The following is a 6,787-nucleotide window of genomic DNA, read 5'->3' on the forward strand; positions in this document are numbered from 1 at the left end:
ACACCTTTGGCGGGTGTCCTCTGGGTTTGGGAGCCTGCGAGGGCTCGGCAACAGTCTGCTCCTCCTGCGGTTGTGCAGGGGCTGAGATGGCCATCTCAGTTGGGTGAGGACTCTGGGGCTCTGACCGAGGGCTCCGCAGTGACATGGGAGTTTGAGCATTTGGAGAGGAGCCCACACTTCCTTGTTGTTGACCACCAACATCCCTCTCATGGGTCACCCGCACTTCACTGCTAGCAAGTAGCTGGAGAGCACCTTGCTGCACATCAGTGGAGCCATGAGGACCCGTCACTATACTGACAGTCCTCATAACGGGGACGTCCATGTACCTCTGGTGTCTCTCCTCAAAAGCTGCCTATCTATCCTCCATAGCAGACCATCTATTTAGAAGAGTCACCAAGCTCTGTTGAATCTAGCGACTTAGGTCCTCCAAGGAGGTTGCCACCCTCTCCATTGTGGCACGTTCATGCGCCATTGTCTCCACCACGGCATTGCTTATGTTTGAGATGGACTCCTCCATTCTCTGCACACTCGTAGTTACAGTGGTTGCAAACCCTGTCAGAGCCTCATGCATTTGTTCCTGAAGTTCCAGCACCGCTCTCTTTCTGGATGGCCCCAGAGGCACAGGGTCCACATGCAGCTGAGCACAGCTAGGAGTGCCCTGCGACCTCTGATGAGGACTCTCCACTGCTGTCCTTGTCTCCACCATCTGCTGATGCTCACTTGTGAGCTGTGATACACCAGGTGACAACACTAATCTATCTCATGAATGACCCGCCGAGGTGTGCGTCTCTGCGTTGGTGCTGGGTGCGCCCAATTCTGCTGACGCTGCGCCCTCAGAGGTTGCAGCTTCCTCTGAGGAATCTTCCGGCTCTTCCTCCTGGACAGTGGGAGGGGGGCTTTCGATGGACCTGTGGGGGAGTAAAGGCATGAGTTAGACATATGATATTAATGTAGCATGCACATTGAATTGTGCAGATGATCATAAGTCAATTTGTATGAACATCAGATGCCATATCAGTCACTCATGCAATGTAACTGAGAGGGCTGCAAATCTATTCTGTCACCAGCTTGCTCTACTGCTCCCATCTGACCGTCCCCCACTTCCAGATCCTCAGCACCTCCCACACTGTCGAGAGCAGCTTCCTCAGCGGTGGTCAAGTGAGCAATCAAAGGTGGCCCTCCTCCTGTCCTGCCCCTCTCCCTCTTATTGTGGGCTCTCTTAGCCTGCAATGAGGGACACAAGTGGAGTTTGAGTGAGAATGTTGGAGTGAGTGTAGAGAATCCATAGCATAGATGTTTAGAGAGAGACAAAGATGGATGAGTTGCCAATACCATGGGCCCTCCCTGTGCATTGTTAGTTGTTGTCATTGCATAACAGTGATAGCGAGTGTGAGGGCTGCATAGTCAAATAGTGAAGTGATTCTGTACGTAGAGAGAGAGGGATGGTTAAGGGTGCAAGAGATGTAAGGGTAAAGTGGGATGTGCAGGAGTAGGTTGACAATGCAGAGTGCTGGTGATGAGAGGAGATGGGGAGCAGACTGAAGGAAAGTGTAATGTTATACTCACTTTTGCTGTGCGTAGCAGGTCATTGAACCTTTTCCTGCACTGAACCCAAGTGCGACCACACAAAGACCTGGCGCTCACCTCCTCAGCAATTTGCAGCCAGGCTGCCTTGGTTTGCTGAGGAGGCTTCCTCCGCCCATTTTAGGGGAACAGTACCTCTTGGCGCCCTCTCACTCCCTCCACCAGAGCATGGAGGGAGTCATCATCAAATCTGGGAGATGCCTTCGGTCTTGAAGCAGTCATTTTGAGATGTGCCAATAGGATTGATCAAAAACAAGGCTGCATGGGCCTCTTAAATGCAACTGGCTGAAAGACGTCAACAGAGGCGAGCAGCAGACCCGAACCCACTGATTGGGCCGGGTAGCATGCACAGCGAGCTTAATCAGCCCACTTAAGCAAAAATCGTAATTCCTGGGTGGCTGAAACGGCAGTGGGACCGGAACCCGCTGAACATCAAAGCCGCCTCCAACCCGCCTCCACTCGGAAAATCGCGGCCTAAGCTTCTCTAATTTTCTTCATTGCTCATCCGGTTGACAAGAAGAATCAGTTTTGTTGCTTTTCTCTGCAGCATCTCCAATGCATGTCAGACTATAGGAGGTGCTGACTAGAGAGCTACTGCTTGGGCTATATATATCCCAGCATTCTATTTGCTTCTTTAATTTCTTCCCCACATTGTTTAGTCAGATTTGTTACCTTTCCAAAGACAGATGCTATTCTTTCTGTCAGTCATGCGGAGCCTCACCAGTGCCCAATGATCCCTTCATGACATTTCCCCCACAAATATCCTTCTTGGTCTCCTTCAGAGTCCTAGGAAATATGTCAGAGATTTATTAGTCTTAAGTCCATTTAACTTATTGAGGACCTTTGCCATGATTTAAAAATGTGTTATTTAGTGTACTATAAAAATGAAGTAGTGAGTTAATGTTGTCCTGTTTTAAAAATTGCCATTAATAATTCAGTGTTATTCTTAACATGTTTTGCCATCTTCACCTCTTGGGCCCTTGTTGTATCTTCAATGCCTCGTTTACCTGTTTCAGAAAATTCCGATATTCCTCCCAGAATTCTCCACGCCCCCTCCTCCCTCTTTGTAGACTTTGTACAGTCTGTTTTTCTTTCCTTATTCCTCTTTTAATTGCATCCATTTTGGGGATTGAGTCTATAAACAACATGGAGAACATACAAACATGAGTGAGAATTTTGCAATCATGGCAGTAAAATACATTAAACGCATGCACCACTCGCACTGTGCAACCATATAAAAACAATTCACTGTTATTGCATTAAAATCAAAAAATGCTGGAAATACTCAGCAGGTCAGGCAGCATCTGTGGAGAGAGAAACAGAGTTAACGTTTCAGGTCGATGACCTTTCATCACCGACCTGAAACGTTAACTGTTTCTCTCTCCACAGATACTGCCTGACCTGTTGAGTATCTCCGGCATTTTTTGTTTTTATTTCAGATTTCTAACATCCGCAGTATTTTACTTTTGTATCACTTTTATTGCATGTCTCTCATCTTTCAGAAGTGTCAGCTCTCCAAAGGTCAAACAAGCAAACCAACTCCTGAGATGAGCCTTGTAGGTGTCTGGAAGGCCTCTATGGCAATAAAATTAAGGCCAGTGTCTACCTTCACTGCCATCCTTCAGATCTTCAGTCACAGCCTCCCTGGTAAGCCTGAACCTCCTCGTGCACTGTTTCTCCACCATGACAGATAGGTGACTCTATTGCAGTACACCAGCTATGTGAAGCAGTACCTGATACAAGTCATGCACCTCCTGGTTACTCTTTGAGCCACCAGCTCATCCTCCTCCTCCTGCTCCAATACAGTATACCCACCAATGGCCACTATTTCCAAGCTCACTGACAGAAAAACTCCTCTGGACTAATCACTTCTTTCACTACGATGGTGTTACTTCAAAATCTTCCCCTTCGTTAAGCTCACTGTCTGACCTGGAGTAAAATGCTCACTTCAATTTGACTCTGCAAGTTTGTTGTTAATGATCTTTAACTAGATCTTAACAAGAAAAATTCAACTTGTTTTACTTTTCACGAGCTTTTTTTCTCCCTTTTTGGAGATCAGTGAATGCTCTGATCAGTGCTAAGCACTGAGGGGGAGAAATTCATTATAGTCCCGTTTCGGGCGCTAACTTTTAAAGTTGAGAAAATTAGCGCCAGGCGCTAATGTTTCAAAACTTTTTTTAAATTCGGTTTTGCGCTCCAGGAAGGAAGTGGAGCGCTAAATCAAGCGCTCCACTTCCTTCTTGGAGCGCAATCAGCAGCAGGCGGGGCGGAGACTTCAGCAGTGCTGCACACTGGGCCATGCAGCGCTGCCGCGTTCAAAGGCTCCTTCCCTCCCTTAAAGGGAAGGTCCATCGCTGCAGGCTCTGCAATTTAAAAAGTACCTACCTGGACCACCAAGGCAGCCGCGAACCCATGCGATCAGCCCGGCGCTCAAGCAGAGAGCTGGACTGATCAATCGCAGGCAGCAAGAAAGGTAAGTTTTTTTTTTTACTTACCTCGGCCACCTCGCCTTTAATCACCGCCCCCGAAGCAGCCGGCCGCCCGATGCACACCTCCTGCAGCTGTCAGTGTTTTCGACCGGCACTGCTGCAGGGGGTAGAAGTCAATTTCGGGTCTGGGGCGCTACCGGGGCGATGCACACGGTGATGACGTCATGATCGCTAAGCGAGGGAGATCCGGGCGCAATGCCGTAGCGCCGCCGCAAAACTCCCACCGAATATGGCGGGAGTCGATGTCAGCGCCGCCGCGCCCGGATGCAAAGCCTTTGCGCCCCCTGAATGTTTACTCCAAACAATACTCTTTTTACTTATGTCTGCTCTTTTACTAAAACTCATCAAGAGAAGAATGTCAGGACCACGGTTTGCCTTTTGATGTTTTATTATTATTATTGACGTTTTCAGATGCTCATGTAATATAATTAGTGCCGCACGTGACCATGCTTTAACTTGAATTTTCAGTTCTGACTGACAATATAAAGGTGGAACGGACTGCACCTAATATGAAGTAAATGCACTTACTAATTTCATGCATCCTTTGGCTACAAGTTTGAAGATAGGCAGGAGGCTCTCATTAACATTCTGCTTCTGTGTCCTCAGACATGCCCAGTTGGGCACATGTTGCTCCGCAACTGTCATGATCTCTAGGGTACTTGAGGAACAAATAAAACTAGTGTGAAGAGGCGAAGGGACACAAACAGGATGGATTATGCAGACCAGCCATCTGCGCAGCTGCATCCTCCTCGAAGAAAAAGGCCCCACTGTTCATGAATCAATTACTCCTCATTCACAATCTTTCGATATAGAGCTGTATTCAAAATGGCTCTAAGGGTAACTGTGCCAACAGAATGGTCTGTTATTTTGTGGATGGTCATGAGGATGTAACTATTTATCAGTGTTGTACCCTTGCCAAGGCACACTGCAATGACTCAGAGAGCTTTGGCTTCAAATGAGAAGGAGTCATGCTGCTATGAAACAGAAACCCATCCACTGTTGATTTTTTTTTACCCAAAACCTAAATAACAAACAGCAAACTCTCTTCTGCACTTCTTTGTTAACTCCCCTTTTGATGTGGGCACAGACACAGACACAGCCAAGATTAAAAACAGCAGAGCGATAAAATTGCCAATGGTTCACTCTTTATTCCCAATATAAGTAATGCAGCCTGAGAAAATGAGACTATTGCTGGGTTAAGTCTCCATTTTTAAGCTCTGCATTGGTACTGTTTGTTTTCAGGGCACTTGTCTTAGTCAATCTGAAGTAATCATTCAAAACCAATTATTAATTTGATACATTCATGGTTCATGATCATTTATTGACTGTCTTCTTTGTGTCTTCACAAAAAACAGATTTTGCAAGATGGAGAGGCTGCCAACAGTCCCAAAATGAGGAAAGAGCATAATTGGAAGACATGCAACAGACACAGAAGGAAGCTATTGACCTTTCATCCCCATTGTTTCAAATCTCTTGAAAATAAACAGTTTCAGTTAATCTGCCACGTTTACAGTATGTTGCAAGATAGGTGAAACATGCTCAGGGGCTAACTTTGACTTAAAACTGGTCGAATTGACACCCATCTGTTGACGTACTCTGTGGATCACGATTCATGTAGCTCCATCTGCTACACATTACAGTAGGTTGAACTTAGCTAGTCTGTTTGGTTCATTGCTGCTGTCTTTTGCCAAAACCATAATTGCCCTAAAATTATTTCATTCTATGCTGGTTTGTGTTGGGGAACAATGTTATACATAGTTACTGCAAACAGGCATCATCTGGCTCTCAGGGCTGAGTGAATATTTTTATTCATAGCAATAGGCTTTTTAATACATGACTACAGAATGCAGCACATCCAGTTTTGCATTTAGAAAGCGTCCTGACAGAGCTTGAGATTATGTTAATTTACCTTTTTATCCAACTTCTTTGCACAGCTTTGCCTAATGCTTTTAGTGGACCTGGATTAATCTTACAATTTGCGCAAAACAAAATATCCTCCATAAGCCACTGGTAGACACCAATGGGGGAAGTACATTATTAAAACTATATCACTGCGAATCACACTGAATATCTGCTCATGTTATTTTTTTTCTTGCCAGTAATTGAAATATTTGGTTTTTAGTCACCTGTGTTTCAGATATTTGAGAAATCTTGATAAATCCCATCACCATGTTTAAGAGTCTCCAAGCCACACTCCCGAGAATTCCACTTGAGTACAGGTTCCATTTGTCTGATATTAATCTGGAAGTTTTTTTTTATTCGTTCATGTGATGTGGGTATCGCTGGCAAGGCTGGCATTTATTGCCCATCCCTATTGTGAGTGATGCTTTTGTACGAACACTAAACATGCTTGCAGTGGTGTTAAACTATTTGAAATAAATAAGTTAAAATAGCAGAGAGAGGAAGTAGATATGAGTGCATTAAATATCAATGTGATAACCACTCACACTAATTGGCATAATCTCTTTCTATACGGCCACACCCCACTTTACCCAAGACAGGAAACATAACCACAGGTTGGCCAACAAAAGGCCTAGGGACTCCCCAAGTGTGTGCAATGGTACTGCTGGAGTTTGATCAACTAAACCACTCAGTTTCAACACAGAGCACGGGTAAGCCACCTGCTTCTTATCCAACATGGACCACTTTGGCCATTAGAGTACTGACTTGCAAGACTTGGGAAAACTCCCAATCTCCAGTGGCAGGTCTACTCC

The 6,787-nt window shown here is 45.5% G+C and overlaps 1 long non-coding RNA gene across 1 annotated transcript in view; it reads left to right on the forward strand.

The window, feature by feature from the left end:
• LOC147122711 (uncharacterized) overlaps positions 1-6,451 on the forward strand; it is a 76,120-nt gene extending 69,669 nt beyond the window's left edge. The window contains exons 2-3 of the long non-coding RNA XR_015080330.1: positions 3,087-3,231; positions 5,429-6,451. This is a non-coding gene — a long non-coding RNA (uncharacterized LOC147122711). The remainder of the gene's footprint in view (positions 1-3,086; positions 3,232-5,428) is intronic.
• The last annotated feature ends 336 nt before the right edge of the window (positions 6,452-6,787 follow it).

This window comes from Somniosus microcephalus, chromosome 2 (assembly GCF_052327205.1).
Source record: "Somniosus microcephalus isolate GS21.2 chromosome 2, FLI_Smic_1.0, whole genome shotgun sequence".
NCBI lineage: Eukaryota > Metazoa > Chordata > Chondrichthyes > Squaliformes > Somniosidae > Somniosus > Somniosus microcephalus.